Source organism: Ovis aries, chromosome 8 (genome assembly GCF_016772045.2).
Source record: "Ovis aries strain OAR_USU_Benz2616 breed Rambouillet chromosome 8, ARS-UI_Ramb_v3.0, whole genome shotgun sequence".
Classification (NCBI taxonomy): Eukaryota; Metazoa; Chordata; class Mammalia; order Artiodactyla; family Bovidae; genus Ovis; species Ovis aries.
Window position 1 is genome coordinate 38,992,919 of NC_056061.1, and position 20,807 is coordinate 39,013,725.

Here is a 20,807-nt window from a genome sequence, read left to right on the forward strand (position 1 = left end):
GTTACTGAATTCTCATTTTCTCCAAATGCAAGTATTAATTTAATTTTCATTATTTTGATAAATACTGATGACTCTTCTGGTACCATCCTAAACCATAATTTTTAAAAGGAGAGCATGATGCTTAAGATATATATTGTCTAACAAATTGTCATTATCTGTTTGGAAATAAATAAAAGATGCTCTGTTTCCCTCAGGAGTTTACATTAATTCTGTTTTGTGCTTTAAGGATACCTTTTAGAGCAATGACTTCCAACCAGTGGCCTGTACCTCTGTGGAGCAAGATATATTTGTGAAGACATTCAGAATGCATATAGAAATAAGGTTACATATACTGGCTGAAGGTGTTTGTCTAATAAGCATACACACAACAAATCACTAAATTCACTAAATTCCATATATATGTGTTAGTTGCCATATGGTGATTCAAGGAATCATTTATTTAGTTAAATTAATATATGTATACATAGATACATGTATATGTGTACATGTATATGTGTGTGTGTATTTGTGTGTGTGTATGACTAGAATACTACCTGGCATATGGTAAACATTTTAAAATGTTAGTTAATATTATTTTTAATTAACATTAAAAACTAAGAATATTGGAAAGGGAATACTAAATATTGAACTTACGGATAATGTTTGAGATTTGAAAACATTTTATAGAAAACTTCCATTTTAAGAGCATAACCAGAATTGAAAGAGACACATGTACCCCAATGTTCATCACAGCACTGTTTATAATAGCCAGGACATGGAAGCAACCTAGATGTCCATTAGCAGATGAATGGATAAGAAAGCTGTGGCACATATACACAATGGAGTATTACTCAGCCATTAAAAAGAATACATTTGAATCAGTTCTAATGAGGTGAATGAAACTGAAGCCGATTATGCAGAGTGAAGTAAGCCAGAAAGAAAAACACCAATACAGTGTACTAACACATATATATGGAATTTAGAAAGATGGTAATGATAGCCCTGTATGCGAGACAGCAAAAGAGACACAGATGTATAGAATGGTCTTTTGGACTCTGTGGGAGAGGGAGACGGTGGGATGATTTGGGAGAATGGCATTGAAACATGTATAATATCATATAAGAAATGAATCGCCAGTCTAGGCTCTATGCAGGATGCTTGGGGCTGGTGTACTGGGATGACCCAGAGGGATGGTGCGGGGGGAAGGTGGGAGGAGGGTTCGGGATTGGGAACACATATACAACCGTGGCAGTTTCATATTGATGTGTGGCAAAACCAATACAATATTGTAAAGTAAAAAATATATATATAATAATAATCATGTCAATATATGGCAAAACCCATACAGTATTGTAAAGGTAAAAATATGATAATAATAAATGAAAATAATAATAATTAAAAAAAATAGAGCATAACAAAAATTTAATTTATATTATCTTATAAACTACAAATTCATGGAAAAAGTCAAATGCGTAATCTAAGTCATTTCTATAGGCCTTTTGTCAGAATGAAAGTATTATGTAAATATATTTATTTCTGTCCTGGATATTTCCTATATGGGTCAATTATATTCTACCTGAGAAACAGTAAAAAGTTGAATTTTTAGTAGATTTCTATTTGAGAAATTTAGGAAAATTTAGTCTGATTATAGTGAATTTCTTAATATGACAATTCAATAAAGGTGGTCATAAGCCTCAATATTTAAAAAAAAAAAACAATGCAACAAATTTCTAATAAACCTCAGTATGGGGCAGAAAGATGAACTTTTGGAAGAAATACATATGTGTCATAAAAATACAGTGTTACCTTAATTTGCAATACTTCTTCCATTAGAGTTTATTGCTTGATTGAGATATTTAAATAGCCCTACCTTGAAATAATACTTTAATATACTTTACCATTTGGAGACCTTGAAGATAAACACAAAAGATACTAAAGAATATCCCACTCAAAGTAAACAAAGGGCAACATTTTAAAAACATATATGATCCCTCCTTTACTTTCTTTTTCTATCTGTTTAAGAAATAATAACTTACAGATAAAGAAGATTCTCCCAAAATAATAGCAAATGAAGCAACTGACAAACAACTAATCTCAAAAATATTCAAGCAACTTATGCAGCTCAATTCCAGAAAAATAAACGACCCAATCAAAAAATGGGCCAAAGAACTAAATAGACATTTCTCCAAAGAAGACATACAGATGGCTAACAAATACATGAAAAGATGCTCAACATCACTCATTATTAGAGAAATGCAAATCAAAACCACAATGAGGTACCACTTCACACCAGTCAGAATGTCTGCGATCCAAAAATCTGCAAGCAATAAATGCTGGAGAGGGTGTGGAGAAAAGGGAACCCTCCTACACTGTTGGTGGGAATGCAAACTAGTACAGCCACTATGGAGAACAGTGTGGAGATTCCTTTAAAAATTGCAAATAGAACTACCTTATGACCCAGCAATCCCACTGCTGGGCATACACACCGAGGAAACCAGAATTGAAAGAGACACATGTACCCCAATGTTCATCGCAGCACTGTTTATAATAGCCAGGACATGGAAGCAACCTAGATGTCCATCAGCAGATGAATGGATAAGAAAGCTGTGGTACATATACACAATGGAGTATTACTCAGCGGTTAAAAAGAATTCATTTGAATCAGTTCTGATGAGATGGATGAAACTGGAGCCAATTATACAGAGTGAAGTAAGCCAGAAAGAAAAACACCAATACAGTATACTAACACATATATATGGAATTTAGGAAGATGGCAATGACGACCCTGTATGCAAGACAGGAAAAAAGACACAGATGTGTATAAGGGACTTTTGGACTCAGAGGGAGAGGGAGAGGGTGGGATGATTTGGGAGAATGGCATTCTAACATGTATACTATCATGTAAGAATTGAATCGCCAGTCTATGTCTGACGCAGGATACAGCATGCTTGGGGCTGGTGCATGGGGATGACCCAGAGAGATGTTATGGGGAGGGAGGTGGGAGGGGGGTTCATGTTTGGGAACGCATGTAAGAATTAAAGAATTTAAAATTTTAAAAAATAAATAAATAAAATAAAATAAAATAGATTCTCCCAATACTTTTACTCTAATTTGATTTCTTTCTCTGTCTCTATAAGAACCATGACAATAAATCTGATCTTTATCTAGCCCACATTTTTATACTTTTACCATATGAAAGTATATGAATCTATCTATAACTATTCCATAAGCGTCAAGTTTTGATATACAGATGTTTTATCATTCTGCTTTAAATATTATTTCATTCTCATTTCTATTGTTTCTTAGTGTTAATGTTAGAAAGGTTTTCTCTAATTTTTTAATGTTTATTTTCATGTTGATTTATTTTACAATTATAATTCAGTAAGAAATTTGACCTGTAAGTAATTAATTCCTTGAAATCTCTTGAGAATTACTTTGTAAGTTAATAGGTTGTCACTGACTTTTATAAATATTTACGTGCCTTAAAACGTATACACTCATTATTTGTTGTGGCCAGGATAAATCCAACTTAAATATTTTTGTTCACTACCCTTGATGATTTGGTTATACTTGACTCAGGCTCATTTTTGTAGATCTCAGTTCAGTTCAGCCGCTCAGTCATGTCCGACTCTTTGCAACCCCATGGACTACAGCACGCCAGGTCTCCCTGTCCATCACCAAGTCCTAGCGTTTACTCAAACTCATGTCCATTGAGTCAGTGATGCCATCCAACCATCTCATGTTCTGTCATCCCCTTCTCCTCCTGTCTTCAACCTTTCCTAGCATCAGGGTCTTTTCAAATGAGTCAGCTCTTCGCATCAGGTGGTCAAAGTATTGGAGTTTCAACTTCAACATCAGTCTTTCCAATGAATATTTTTGATTTCCTTTAGGATGGAGTGGTTGGATCTCCTTGCAGTCCAATGGACTCTCAAGAGTCTTCTCCAATACCACAGTTCAAAAGCATCAATTCTTTAGCGCTCAGCTTTCTTTGTAGTCCAACTCTCACATGACTACTGGAAAAACCATAACCTGGACTAGATGGACTTCAGTAACTTCAATTGGATTATTTGATTAATACAGATGATTAGTAGCAATCATGTCTACATACCAATTATTTCATAAGTATCTTGAAATCCCTGCTCTGTTATCTTCAGAAAAAATACCTTGTGTGAAAGTTTCACTTGAAGCAAATTGGACAATATTCAAGGTGGAATTCAGCCAACCCTACCTTATAGTTGAAGTATCTAGTCTTGGGTGCTTTCCCTAAGGGGTGGGTTGTAGTGTTGGGTAGACTTTCATATCCTGCTTGTGAGTATGCAAAATTCTAGCCAATCCATCTATGTCAAATGCCACTAATTTCATCAATGAGAACCCACTTTCAATATCTACAATGCTTTCACCAACGGAAATTGGTGAAAGCAAGACTTTCACCAATGGAAATTCATTTCTAATATTAATTAAAATAATTAGCCAAGACTCAGGTGTTGATGGGAGTTAAAGATAGATGAAGCACTTTTAGTAGCCACTTTTGGAATGTGGGTTTTAGTCTAAATGTCTGTAACCACCAATGGAGCTTGCATTTCTGATAAAATGGCTAATTTAAGCCCTGTGGTATATATCTTGATGAACACACCCATTTATACTGAATTGTGTATGCTGAAGTAGTTTAAGATAAATCACAGATGTCAACAGAGAATGAAATGGTTGGATGGCATCACCAACTCAATGGACATGAGTTGGACATGTTGGACATGTCTGAGTGACTGAACTGAACTAGACAGATATCTAAACAACCTTATAAACTGTCTATATTCTGTTGACTTGGAATCTGATTGATCTACCCTTTTTAGACATGGACAAGCTTTGGACTATTATGCTTGTGGATTTGCCCAATTCCTTTTGTAATCTTATCAGTATTACTGCTATATATTTCAAGGTGATTTGATTAGCTGAATACAGTCATATTTTTATATCATCTTGGTGAACTGTTACTTTTAGCTATGAGTAATATTTCTCAATTGAATAACAGTTTTGTCTCAAAACCCTGCATTATCCAATACAGATTTCACTACAATGGCGTTGTTTGGGCCAGTATTTGCTATCTTTACATTTTTAATGGTATGTGCCATTTTCTCTATGTATTTCTTATATATTAAAGTATATTGATATCTACTCTTTTACTGTCATTTTACTCATCTCCTTTACATATATTTCTATTAGTGATGTATTAAAGATTATTTCCAGACTCATAATTTTGGGTTTTGTTTATATTGCCTTTCTTTGCTTTTTCCTTCATACCTCTCCCTACTTTTTATTTCTGTTTGTGAACTGATTGTACTTTTTTTTATCCTCCCCTATTTTGTTTTTTTTTTTTCTGCTAATATGGAACTTATTCCTGTTCCTATAGTGCCCTGCTTACATTTCTCGCAATAATAATTATATACTTTCTCTAACCTTTATGGGGGAGAAAAAACAAAAACAGTGAAAGTGTTTAAAAAAAAACGGACTGTTTGCAACCCCATGGCCTATAGCCAGCCAGGCTCCTCTCTCTATGGAATTTTCTAGGCAACAATACTGGAGTGGGTAGCCATTCCCTTCTCCAGGGGATCATCCTAATCCAGGGATCAACCTTAGTCTCCTGCATTGCAAGCAGCTTCTTTACGGTCTGAGCCACCAGGGACGCCCCAATGTGTTAGTTGCTCAGTCTTGTCCAGCTCTTTCAGACCCCATGGACTATAATTTACCACGATCCCCTTACTGAATTTTTATAACTTTTAAATGCTCTTCTCTACACATCTATACCCTTTAAGTTAGATCAGGATTTTTCAAACTTGGCTCCACTGACATTTGGACCAGATTTTTCTTTGTTGTAGGGCACTGTCCTGTGCATTGTGGAATGTGTAGCAGCACCTATCTGGCCTCCATCTACTACATACCATCAGCTTTTCCCTAATTGTGACCAAAAAAAAGTGTCTTCAGACATCACCAAATGCCTGCTGTAGGGCAAAATTGTCCCCACAGTTGACAACCACTGATTTAGAGGATGAATAAGACCAATAAAACTCCTACTTTAGTACTTTTTTAATAACAGGAAAAAAAGGTAAAATTTGAAAGTTGACATATACCTAACCATCTTGTACAATTAGCCTCTTAATTAACAGCTAGAGGAATTAAAAGCCAGCCATATGTCTAAGTTTTAGAATTATAGTTCTTGTAAAGTTATTTGATCGTCAGTTATTTTCCTAGTAAAAATGAAATTTCAGTTAAGAGCCAAATAAAAGTGAAAAGGGGGGTTTTACCTTTAATTTATTTCCCTAGAAGTATCTGTGTGTCTACAAAGATTTAGACAGCCACTGGGGCCAAGCCAGGATTCCCGTAGTGAAACAATTGACTTGGCATCACATTGACAACATATAAACAACAGTTTGTCAACAGGCTTCACATTAGTGACAGAACATTTTTTGGCAAAATAGAGGCATCCTTCTGGGCACCATGGCAAAAACAGCTACTTGCTTTCATTTAGGAATCCTCTGCATGGAGTATCAAATTAATTAAAAGATTATAATTATGACATTTGTTTAGAAAAAAAAATAAGGAAAAAAATAGAGCAGAGCAGAATTTCTGCTGGAAAAAAACTGCCTCTAGCAGTTTATTCATAGTTGCTATAGACCTATAAACTCTGGGTAACTGCTAAAGGTTTTGTGTTTTTGTTTTGTTTTGTTTTGATTTGATTTGATTTTTTTCCTAAGTTAAAACTAACAGTATGGAAGTTATTTGATAACCAAATTTGGGGAATGTATTTTTTCCAAAATGATGATCACAATACTACACTCTAGTCTGCTTTTAAAGTTAGTTCATAGAAAATGAAAATGAGATACAAAGTGAAAGCAAAGCTACACATTTATAAAAAAAATCTAAATAAAATGTAAATAATGCTTCATAGCTTTCAAAGAATTGAGTGAGATGAGAATCATGGGAACCTGAAAATGTTCAAAGCAAAACTAATTATCTTAAATGTATAAAGAACAAAAAGATTTAAACTAGAATAAAAGCCATCATTTCAGCACCAAAATCAATTAATAAATGTGAAAGAAGTTTATCCAGTTGGAAATATAATCCCGGTGCACAAACCTGTGGCTGGAAATTGCTCAAGATAAACAGGGACAGACTCTGCCTAGCCTTTCTATGCCCAATTAAGGTAAGCATTGTTTAGACAAATTTGAAAATATTCACCACAGGAACATCTTGCTCTTCTTTAAGCCAAAGGGGTTAAAGTATGGGCTATTGAAAGAGTTATTTAGAAAGACCATGAACTTAAATACTTAGTGAAGCTGAAACTGCTAGACCTAAAACTCACTAAAAACTATTTTAAAACATTTGTGCTCAGACTTTTTTATGTGTTATTTGAACACAGCAATTGAAATTATTTTTCTAATTCTAATAGATTAATCATTTTCCTGAAGAGTTTTGTAATACAAAGGCATCTGCCTGTGATCATACATTCCCAGTCCCTCAAGAAGATATTCAATTATTTAATGCTTTTTTCAACCATTCTGGGCACCTAGCCTATACTAGCACCATGTTAGTTATAAACTAAAAGGTAAGATGTACTCTCTCATCTCCAGGAACTTATGTTCTGTAAGAGAAGATCAGCATGTGAACTGGTAACTACATTATAAATATGTTCTTAGAGAATGTTTGATTAATCCAAACTTAGTGTCTGTGGTTAGCCCTGTGAAATGTGGGAGGGCTATCAAGCCCAGGTTGTTGCACTAGAAAGGCCAGGGGTAAAACAAGCGGCTCAATGAAGGCATTTGCAAATGAGGAGTAGAGGGAGATGAGGATGGAAAAAGTGCATAAAGATAGGGAGTTTGGCCTTTATCCTTTAAAGATATTAAAAGTCTTTGATATGTCTCTGAAAAGTTCTGAGAAAAGAAATGACACCAGTAGTGTTGCGTGGCATAAAGTTCATGTTTCTGGCAGTATGGATGGTGCTGTTTGAAGAAAGGCATGTTGAGACAAACCAGTTAGCATGCTCTCTTTGGTAATACAAGAGAGAATGGAAGTAGTTATTAAGAAGCAAAGAACTTACAAGGGAAAGTGGGTCAAACTTGGTAATTAATTGAAAATAAAGAGTTAAGAAAAAGCATTTCTAAGTAACTCTATAGAATAACTATAGTACCACAACTTGAGACAGCATATGCAGAGGAAGGAATAGTGGAAACAGTGACAGATTTTATTTTCTTGAGCTCCAAAATCACTGCGGATGGTGACTGCAGCCATGAAGTTAAAATGCATTTGCTGCTTGGAAGAAAAGCTATGACAAGACTAGACAGCATATTAAAAAGCAAAGACATCATTTTGCTGAAAAAGGTCTGCAGAGTCAAAGCTATTGCTTTTTCAGTAATCATGTACAGATGTGAAATTCGGACCACAAAGAAGGCTGCATGCTGAAGAATTGATACTTTTGAATTGTGGTGCTGGAGAAAATTCTCGAGAGTCCCTTGGACATCAAGGAGATCAAAACAGTCCATCCTAAAGGAAATAAACCCTGAATATTCATTGGAAGGACTGATACTAAAACTGAAGCTTCAATCCTTTGGTCCTCTGATGAGAAGAGTCAACTCATTAGAAAAGATCCTGACACTGGAAAAGATTAAGGGCAGGAGGAGAATGGGATGACAGAGGGTGAGATGACCGACTCAATGGACATGAGTTTGAGCAAACTCTGGGAGATAGTGAAGGACAGGGAAGCTTGGTATCCTGCAGTCCGTGGGGTCTCAAAGAGTAGGACATGACTTAACAACTGAACAACAACAGAGGAAGGAAATAATGAGTTTTGTTTTGAACATTCAAACTTTAACAACTATTTACAAAGTACTTACTACATGCTAGATACATTTGGAAGCTAGTGATACCACAGTGAACAAAACTGACAAAAATACCTTCAATAATGAAGCTTAAATTGATTGTGGGATGCAAACAAACAAGGTAATCACACAAAATATTTAGAATGTTAAACAGTGATTTAAAAAAAAAGAGATCAAGAGATATGGATTGTGGAACTTGAACTCTTATATACTGTGAGCCAGGACAAATCTTACTGAAAAAATGATTTCTGAGTAATGGATTGGTTTTGAATTGGAAGCAATAGTCTTCAATATTTCCCAAAGGAGTGAAAATTGCAGAATATAAATTATTATCTATAGTTCAAAAATGAGAAATCAGTAAGAATAATAATTACTATCTTTCCACTCTGGTTCTTCTATCCGTACCTTTTGCCCTTGTGGGACCATCTACGTCCGCAATGGTCAATTCCTCCTCATGGGTAATATATTAAATGCTGGAAGTTCTCAGGCACTTTTAAAAATGTCTCATATTGTTCAGTCTCACAGGATTGAAATAATCAACAATGTTATTTTGCTATCTAATTTCTACTTACTTCAACAATAGCAAAAAAATGCTAAAAACCTGAGAGGGATTCTCTATCCATGTTTTCTACAAAATAACCCCACTTCCCTGGTGGCTCAGAGTGTAAAGAATTTGCCTGCAATGCAGGAGACCCAGGTTCAATCCCTGAGTTGGGAAGATTCCCCTGGTGAAAGAAATGGCTACTCACTCCAGAATTCTTGCCTAGAGAATTCCATGGCCAGAGGAGGCTGGCAGACTACAGTCCCTGGGGTTGCAAAGAGTCAGACACAACTGAGCAACTGAGCAACTATTATGACAAGATCCACATACTCTTTGTAGTATCTGGGATGGGAAAGTTTAGTTCTTCATTCTTCAGATTGAAACTGTGTTTCAGGCTGAGAAGATTTTACTCCCATGACTCAAAATTCATTATTCTATGAATGTTTTCTGTGCCTTAATAATTTCACTTAATCTCTCTGGTTATAGATCAATGTGGTTTCCTCTTTTAAATTTTTATGAATGTTGGCATGTGAAGTATGAAAAACTACTGCGTTCCTAGTATGTGGCCATTCAGGTATGACCTAAATCAAATCCCTTATGATTATACAGTGGAAGTGAGAAATAGATTTAAAGAACTAGGTCTGATAGGCAGAGTGCCTGATGAACTATGGACGGAGGTTCGTGACATTGTAAAGGAGACAGGGATCAAGACTATCCCCAGGAAAAAGAAATGCAAAAAATCAAAACGGCTGTCTGGGGAGGCCTTACAAATAGCTGTGGAAGAGAAGCAAAAGCAAAGGAGAAAAGGAAAGATATAAGCATCTGAATGCAGAGTTCCAAAGAATAGCAGGAAGAGATAAGAAAGCCTTCCTCAGCGATCAATGCAAAGAAACAGAGGAAAACAACAGAATGGGAAAGACTAGAGATCTCTTCAAGAAAATTAGAGATACCAAGGGAACATTTCATGCAAAGATGGGCTCGATAAAGGATAGAAATGGTATGGACCTAACAGAAGCAGAAGATATTAAGAAGAGGTGGCAAGAATACACAGAAGAACTGTACAAAAAGATCTTCACAACCCAGATAATCACGAAGGTATGATCACTCACCTAGAGCCAGACATCCTGGAATGTGAAGTCAAGTGGGCCTTAGAAAGCATCACTACGAACAAAGCTAGTGGAGGTGATGGAATTCCAGCAGAGCTATTTCAAATCCTGAAAGCTGATGCTGTGAAAGTGCTGCACTCAATAAGCCAGCAAATTTGGAAAACTCAGCAGTGACCACAGGACTAGAAAAGGCCAGTTTTCATTCCAATCCCAAAGAAAGGCAATGCCAAAGAATGCTCAGACTACCACACAATTGCACTCATCTCACATGCTAGTAAAGTAATGCTCCAAACTCTCCAAGCCAGGCTTCAGCATTAGGTGAACCATGAACTTCCAGATGTTCAGGCTGGTTTTAGAAAAGGCAAAGGAACTAGAGATCAAATTGCCAACATCCACTGGATCATCGAAAAAGCAAGAGAGTTCCAGAAAAACATCCATTTCTGCTTTATTGACTATGTCAAAGCCTTTGACTATGTGGATCACAATAAACTGTGGAAAATTCTGAAAGAGATGGGAATACCAGACCACCTGACCTGCCTCTTGAGAAACCTGTATACAGGTCAGGAAGCAACAGTTAGAACTGGACATGGAACAACAGACTGGTTCCAAATAGGAAAAGGAGTATGTCAAGGCTGTATATTGCAGAGTACATCATGAGAAACGCTGGGCTGGAAGAAGCACAAGCTGGAATCAAGATTGCGTGGAGAAATATCAATAACCTCAGATATGCAGATGACACCACCCTTATGGCAGAAAGTGAAGAGGAACTAAAGAGCCTCTTGATGAAAGTGAAAGTGGAGAGTGAAAAAGATGACTTAGAGCTCAACATTCACAAAACGAAGATCATGGCATCTGGTCCCATCACTGCATGGGAAATAGATGGGGAATCATTGGAAACAGTGGCAGACTTTATTTGGGTGGGGCTCTAAAATCACTGCAGATGGTGACTGCAGCCATGAAATTAAAAGACGCTTACTCCTTGGAAGGAAAGTTATGACCAACCTAGAGAGCATATTCAAAAGCAGAGACATTACTTTGTCGACTAAGGTCCAGCTAGTCAAGGCTATGGTTTTTCCTGTGGTCATGTATGGATGTGAGAGTTGGACTGTGAAGAAAGTTGAATGCCAAAGAATTGATGCTTTTGAACTGCGGTGTTGGAGAAGACTCTTGAGAGTCTGAAACTGCAATACTTTGTCCACCTCATGCGAAGAGTTAACTCATTGGAAAAGACTCTGAGGCTGGGAGGGATTGGGGGCAGGAGGAGAAGGGGACAGCAAAGGATGAGATGGCTGGATGGCATCACCAACTTGATGGACATGAGTTTGAGTGAACTCTGGGAGTTGGTGATGGACAGGGAGGCCTGGTGTGCTGCAATTCATGGGGTCGCAGAGTCGGACATGACTGAGTAACTGAACTGAACTGAGTATGTGGCCTAGAGACAAATGGTTTAGGTTATTTGCTTTTAGGAATCTCCAGATTGAGAAACAGATATAAAAATATTTATATATATATATATATATAAAATATGATTTAACAATTAAGATTTTAAGCCAATGCTCTCACATAGGACTTTCAGTGATAATGGAAATATTTTAAATCTATATCAACTTTTTGTTGTAAGTTTTTTGGGGGTGATAGGTGCTGTGCTGTGAAGCTTGCAGGATTTTTCTTCCCTGTCCAGGGATTGAACCCATGTCCCTGCAGTTGGAAGTATAGCATTCTAACCACTGGACCTACTGAGCACTCCCTACTCATGTTGTCCAATATGGTATTAAGTTGTTATTCGCAGATACCGAGCACTTGAAATGTGACTGAACTAGTGAGGAAGTGAATTTTCAAATTTTACATAATTTAACTAATTTTAATTTCTATTGCCACATGTGTCTAGTGGCTACTGTATTAAACAGCACAGTCATGAAGTATACAAATATATTGGAGGGGAACCTTAGATTTTACTAAAATGAGTTTTGAATAGTGACTCTAATTGAGCCAAATGTGATAGGAAAAGAACTTAAAGGTCAAGAGAAAGCATAGAAAGTTATGAAAGTGTGAAGAAGCATGCCAAATTTGGAAACCACAAGATTTTCTAGTATGGATCAGCTGACAGTATGTTAGGTATGGAGGCTTAGTGGAGGTTTTGAAAAATAAGAGAGATGCAAGGCTTTTTCTGTCATACAGAGAAATTTAGATTTTATTCTGTTGGCAAAAAAGGCCACGAAAGAATTCAAAAGGAAGCAGAACATAATCAAGAATGCATATTAGTAAGACTATCTTTTGAAATCAGATTTAGCTAACATTAGGTAAGGACCTAGAATAATTATATCATATAATAAATAAACTGATTAAACAAATTAAAGGAATGTCCAGGAAATATTCACATATCCATGGAATACTTAAAAGAACCAGTTAGATAGCTGACCACAAAGGAAAGATCAAATCAAAGGCAGAAATTTTAAAGGATATAATGCATGCGTGCTAAGTGGCATCACTTGTGTCCAACTCTGTGCAATTGCTCATAATTACTACCACTACCAATACTATTTAAAGCTTAGCAAATAAAGTAAAAAAATAATGTATTATGCAATATGTCACTTAAAAATGTACAGTTATCATACTGAAAATACTTCATTTTGTGTCCTGATTACCATTTTAACTGTTTTTAAACTTGTGTACCTTGGTCCTGTGGTCATATCTGTATGGCTTGATTCTGTCTTAGATCCTGAATGACAGCTGCCATAGAAAGAGGATTTAGGCAAGGTGTTAATACTTTACTGTTCTTTAGTCAATAAGTCATGTCCTATGCTGTCTATGGGGTTGCACAGGCAGACACAACTGAAGCAACTTAGCAGCAGCAGCAGCATACTTTTGTTACCCTATGGACTGTAGCCAGCTGGTTCCTCTCTCAATGTGATTTCCCAGGCAACAATACTGGAATGGGTTGCCTTTCTTTCTCCAGGGGATCTTCCTGACCCATGGATGGAACTCAAGTCCCCTGTATTGGCAGGCGGATTTTTTACCATACCACTGAGCCACCAGGGAAGCCCAGGTAAGGTTTTTATACTACTTAAAAAAAGAAAGAAAGAAAGCCTAACTACTGCTTACTATCCATTTCCCAGTCTAAGTATAGATAAATAAAAATAATATTTAATAAATGTTCATCATGCTCTGAATAGAATTCTATCCTTATTTTAGTTTTCTTAATTTGGGTTTGGATTTTAATATCTCTCAAATTCCCTTTTGTTTTCCCTTGATAGCCTAAACAGATGCTTAAATCATATTTACTGTAATTAACCCACTTACTTTCCTTTGTTTTTGATTCTTTCTTATTAATGATTCTTCTCTACAGCTTATGGTTTCTACTAAATCTATTCATTGGCAGGGTACACAGGATAATCACAGTCTTTGAAAAATGGAGCAACTGTTTTACATTACCAAACAACAAAAATAATTTGATTGATTTTCAGTAGCCAGGTTTTCAAAATACTTCAAAGTCATATTATATGCTTTTAATCAATTCAGTGAAAGGTTAATATTTTGAAATATAAGGGCTTTATATATTTCAACTATTATTTTGAATAATAGGTACTCATTTCAAGTAAAATGCATTTCTGATTTGTAGCATTTCATAAGTACATTATGTGCTTTTGAAAGAAATGTATTTAAGATTTAGAATACAGAGATATTTTTTAAATAATATGCCAAATAAACTGAGACATACACAAATATGAAAATCAATCATTTTAATTATATTAAGGATTATTAATTGAGATATCCATAATAATTTTCATGCAGAATTTTACATTAAATTGGCTCTCTGATTATGTTATTTTGGTGTAGTATTACTTAGCAGGTGAGTGAATTTGACAGTTAAAGATCTATAAACAGTCACTATAAAAACTATGGCATCATTTCTTGTAGAGAATGTTATATATAGATTTGTCTTTTTTACTTCATTCATTCGTTCTAAAATATATTTATTGTATACTCCTAATACTGGACTGATGGAGGGACTATAGTGTTTAGGTGAGTAAGCAAAGTGTATACTGTGTGCTTAGTCCCCCAATAGTGTCTGACTCTTTGTGACCCCATGGATTGTACCCTGCCAGGCTCCTCTGTCCATGAGGATTCTCTAGGCAAGAACACTGGAATGGGTTGCCATGCCCTCCTCCAGGGGATCTTCTCAACCCAGGGATTGAACCCAGGTCTCCCACCTTACAGGTGGATTCTTTACCAGCTGGGCAACCCAGGGAGGAAAAAAGAGATGAACAATGTAAGCACCACAACCTCAAAGTACAAAGTAGCTGTTGCTACTTTGATATGATATGAAGGATTGGTAAGGGCTACAGATATGATACATGAAGCATCCAACCAAAATTATCTTGTTAAAACATCATCTCCCCTGGAGGCAGTCATGGCAACCCAGTCCAGTATTCTTGCCTGGAAATCTCAAGGACAGAAGAGCGTGGCAGACTACAGCCCATAGGGTCACAAAGAGTTGGACACAACTGAAGTGCCTGAACATGCGTGTACACAGCATCACCAGAATATTTAAGTTTGCATAGCAAAGATTTTATATCTTTCTACTGAATTTTTTTACCATACCTTGGCTATACATTACATTAAAAATTTTAGATGTTTCTCATTTCCCACAGAAAACACCTTTTATTAAAAGCAATTCAAATTCATATGACATATGGCTATATATGATATATCCAATAATAATTCTTCAATTATTATTAGCTTTATTTGCCTGATATTCAATTTGAAATGTCAAATAATGATCTCTTAGAAAAATCTGAAGGGATAAGAATAATCGAGCAATACTTTTCTGAATGGAAATTAAAGAGAGTAGTTTCAATAAAATAATCTGACATTATATATTCAAATACTTTTTAGAGGGCTTAATTCTTCTGATGGGCAACCATCTATTACAATCAAGACTACCTTTTTAATCAGTAGAGTCTGCTGGATAGTAAACATTTACTGCATAAGTAGTGTTATAAAATACTCCAGCTTAAACCAATTTGTTGACTCATTCCTCCACTGTATGTTCATAAGTATGGCAACACCTAGAAAAATAAAAATCTGCCTTTAAAACACCATGAAATGCTATTTTAGAAAAAAAAAGTATATTTTACTGGGCATGTAAATTGCTCTCTGAGAAGAATTTGGTAGCATGTATAGACAATGGTAGACCTATTCTGAAAAGCTTTGTGAGATTTTTAGGCTAAGAAGTTTTCAAGTAAGATTTTCCAGTCATAATACATTTTCAATACAGTAAATAGTAACTGAAAATAAACACAAATTTTTCTGAGAGGTAATTTTACATTTTGCCACATATTTGTCACAACATTCCACCTTAAAATAATATTTCTGATTTCTTCCCTCAACTGACCCATTAATAGTCTTCCTCCTCAATTTCATGCTTCAGTGTGATCACTAACAAAACAGTCTACATTTCTTGGCTGGGAGGTAATAGCATTTCTGAATGACCTGAAATCCTTTGGAATTGTACTCTACCTGATTTTCAAGGGTGCTTAATCCATTTGTATGCTCCAAATTTTCCATTTGAATTTGCATCAGGTCATGTAATATCAGTTGCTTCTGTGTCACCTGGTGTAGCAATAACTTTATATAATGTGACACTGTGTAATGTATAGTTTAGAAACCCTCATTTCTTCTACAGGAGAGGGATCTGTCAAAGGCTACAGCTGTCCCACATCACTGATCTACTTAATGGGTATAACTACTAAATAAAAAACATCTAGCTGGTTTTGCATATCTCACTGTGACTGTTACATACTGACTGATCTCCCTAATTAGAAACATTATTTTATAGTATGAATGCATTTTTCTTATATGAAATTTAAAAAGAAGCTAATGCATGAAAACAATAAGAAATAAATTACTAAATCTTTTCTTCTTCTTATGGAAGAAGCCAGACTGAAATGCAAGAAAACAGTATTACTAATATTTAATTTCATTTATATCCTAATCTGAGCAGTGTACCCTAGAAAGGGGTTATTATTCCTGGCTGGAATTTGGCAGGTGAAGAATAGTGAATTCAATTCAGGCCATACTTCTGTGTTAACTTCTAGAGTAGAGTTTGGCCAAGAATGACTCATGGGTCAAACTGATCCACAGTCTGTTTCTGTAAATATTAATTTATTGGAACCCAACAACAACATTTCTTTTTCTTTCATATAGGCTATAGCTGTTTTCAGGTTACAAAGGCAGAACTCAGCACTGGACACAAAAACTATATGTCTCGCAACAGTCCACAAGTTTACTCTCTAGCTCTTTACTTAAAAAAAAAAAAGTTTGCAACCTTTCATCTATATTATTTATGAACTATTGATTACATGATAGTGAATTGTTTGTTCAGTTCAGTTCAGTCGCTCAGTTGTGTCCGACTCTTTGCAACCCCATGAATTGCAGCACACCAGGCCTCCCTGTCCATCACCAACACCCAGAGTTCACTCAAACTCATGTCCATTGAGTCAGTGATGCCATCCAGCCATCTCATCCTCTGTCGTCCCCTTCTCCTCCTGCCCCTAATCCCTTCCAGCATCAGGGTCTTTTCCAAGAGTCAACTCTTCTCATGAGGTGGCCAAAGTAGTGGAGTTTCAGCTTTAACAACAGTCTTTCCAAAGAGCACTTAGAACTGATCTCCTTTAGAATGACTGGTTGGATCTCCTTACAGTCCAAGAGACTCTCAAGAGTCTTCTCCAACACCAAAGTTCAAAAGCATCAATTCTTTGGTGCTCAGCTTTCTTCACAGTTCAAATCTCATATCCATACATGACCATTGGAAAAACAATAGCCTTGACCAGACGGACCTTTGTTGGCAAAGAAAAGTCTCTGATTTTCAATATGCTCTCTAGGTTGGTCATAACTTTCCTTCCAAGGAGTAAGCGTCTTTTAATTTCATGGCTGCAGTTACCATCTGCAGTGACTTTGGAACCCCCCAAAAATAAAGTCTGACACTGTTTCCACTGTTTCCCCATCTATTTCCCATGAAGTGATGGGACCAGATGCCATAATCTTAGTTTTCTGAATGTTGAATTGTTGGTTCAGTTCAGTTCAGTCACTCAGTCTGTCCGACTCTTTGCGACCCCATGAGTCGCAGCACACCAGGCCTCCCTGTCCATCACCAACTCCGGGAGTTCACTCAGACTCACGTCCATCGAGTCAGTGATGCCATCCAGCCATCTCATCCTCTGTCATCCCCTTCTCCTCCTGCCTCCAATCCCTCCCAGCATCAGACTCTTTTCCAATGAGTCAACTCTTCCCATGAGGTGGCCAAAGTACTGGAGCTTCAGCTTTAGCATCATTTCTTCCGTAGAAATCCCAGGGTTGATCTCCTTCAGAATGGACAGGTTGGATCTCCTTGCAGTCCAAGGGACTCTCAAGTCTTCTCCAACACCACAGTCCAAAAGCATCAATTCTTCGATGCTCAGCCTTCTTCACAGTCCAACTCTCACATCCATACCTGACCGCTGGAAAAACCATAGCCTTGACCAGACGGACCTTAGTCAGCAAAGTAATGTCTCTGCTTTCAAATATGCTATCTAGGTTGGTCATAACTTTTCTTCCAAGGAGTAACTGTCTTTTAATTTCATGGCTGCAATCACCATCTGCAGTGATTTTGGAGCCCCCAAAATAAAGTCTGACAGTTTCCACTGTTTCCTCATCAAACAGAATTGTGTTAAAACATAATTTTGAAAAGTAAATACATTAAAATACTTTCTTTTGTAAGCTTCGGGAAAGAGTCAATATCTCATAGCCAAAACAGTTTTGTTTCTTATTTAGTATAATCTCCCTTTTTTTTTTTTTTTCACGGAAAACAAGCATTTGGATAGAGCAATGTACCCTCTCTGAAGGAAAGTTTGTAAGACACTTGGACTAGAAGGAACTTTCCCTGAGTAGTGAGCCACATGTGCTCCTAGTTTAATCAAGGAGGTCTTAAAATATCTTAAAGAGTGTGTTTTACACTAAGAAAAGAATCAAAGAGTCTACCTAGCATATACTCTGCTAGACATGATTCCTCCATTCAATAAACTGATCATCTACTCTGGACTGAATCCTGTAAGAGAATATGGGACACATTTTATGTTGCTATAGCAATATTATTACACCCTATTCCCTAACCCCACATTGGAAGGGAAATTTTTGGGCTCTTTTCTGTCAAAAGACCATTTATGAAGATTATAAACCATAACCCCAGGCTGGACTGGGTGATTGATGGGCCATGCAGAGGAAGGCAGTGAATAAGTTTGTTAAAAGCAACCTGCAATGAGGATTACAGATGCAACCCACCAACTGGTAAAAGTGACTAGATCACATAAAAGGGGCATTTACCAGTGGAAAGCTAGTGTAATAAGAAGTAGATGCTAACATGTAGGACTGTGCAGGATTTGATGTGGAAGTGGACATTTCCCTCGCCATCTTCAGATGATGTCTAAATACTATTATTTAATATTTCCTTTTGAAGTAGAAGTATTTTATATAAGCATCAGCATTTGTTTTCTTGGGACAAATATTCAGACTCAATGACTAAAGATCTCTAATCATGGCTAACTAGAACTCAATTCCCAACGTCACTTATATTTGGTCATTTAGAGAAGGAAGGCAACTGGATCAAGTTGACTATTTGCTGCCTTTTAAAATAATACCCCTTCATAAGGACTTTAGCCAAATCCTCACCTTCTATGCATCACTAGCCATATCAACCTGAAGGCAGGCACCTGGCTGTCACCTTTCCTAACTCCACTCCCTCTGTTTAGCATTCTGCTGACTTGCCTAAGCCTGCCTGTGCGCAGAGAAGACACCCTGTGCTGAAGTCCTGCTTCAACCTGCTGAGAATCCCCTGGGAACATACACCTTCCTCTGCTTGCAGACTCACACTTCTGTTTCTGCCAATTTAACTGAGATCCTTGAATTCTGTGTTTCATATCCTTGGTTTCCCCATCCAGTTGTTGGTTAGCACTGTACCTACTCTTACCAACATCTTTCTCTGAAATTACCAACCACTAAAGTTCTGGCAAGATATTCTACTAAAAATGTTAGAGTAATGGCAGTGCATGGGATATTCCTTCTTTCCCCGATGATGGTCAGTTTATCTTGAATGAGACTTCAAAGTACACTGAAGATCTTGGCATGGTTTTGGAAATTTAAAATATGATTGATGCCCTTCCTCCTTTCATAGCTAGTATTGCATTAAACTTCATAACTTATAGGATGTTATTCTTTTCTGTTTGTTCTGCCTTGCTTTTATCCCTATACTGGTGGTTTTGAATGCTTCCATCCTGTTGTTGTTCTGTTGCTAAGTCATGTCTGACTCTTTGCAACCCTGTGGACTGCAGCATGCCAAGGTTCCCTGTCCTTCACTATTTCCCAGAGTTTGCTCAAACTCAAGGCCATTGAGTCGGTGATACTATCCAACTATCTCATCTTCTGTCACTCCCTTCTCTTCCTGCCTTCACTCTTTCCCAGCATCACGGTCTTTTCCATTGAGCTGGCTCCTTGCATTAGGTGGCCAAAGGACTGGAGCTTCAGCTTCAGCATTACTCATTCCAATGAATAGTTATGGTTGATTTTCTTTAGGATTAACTAGTTTGATCTCCTTGCTATCTAAGGACTCTCAAAAGTCTTCTCTAGCACCACATTTCCAAAGAATCAGTTCTATGGCACTATGGTCCAACTCTCACATCTGTACATGACTACTGGAAAAACCATAGCTTTGACTATATGGACCTTTGTCAGCAAGGCGATGTCTCCACTTTTTAATACACTGTCTAGGTTTGTCATAACTTTTCTTCCAAGGAGCAAGAATCTTTTAATTTCACTATGGTCACTGTCTGCAGTGATTTTGAGCCCAATAAAATAAAATTTGCCACTGTTTCTACTTTATCCCCATCTATTTTCCACCCTTACAGCAAAAGCAAAGAAGAACTAAAAAGCCTCTTGATAAAAGTGAAAGAGAAGAGTGAAAAAGTTGACTTAAAGCTCAACATTCAGAAAACAAAGATCATGGCATCTGGTCCCTCACTTCATGGCAAATAGATGGAGAAACAATGGAAACAGTGGCACACTTTATTTTTTGGGCTCCAAAATCACTGCAGATGGTGACTGCAGTCATGAAATAAAAAGATGCTTATTCCTTGGAAGAAAAGTTATGACCAATCTAGATAGCATATTAAAAAGCAGAGACATTACTTTGACAACAAAGGTCCATCTAGTCAAGGTTATGGTTTTTCCAGTAGTCATGTATGGATGTGAGAGTTGGACTGTGAAGAAGGCTGAGCGCTG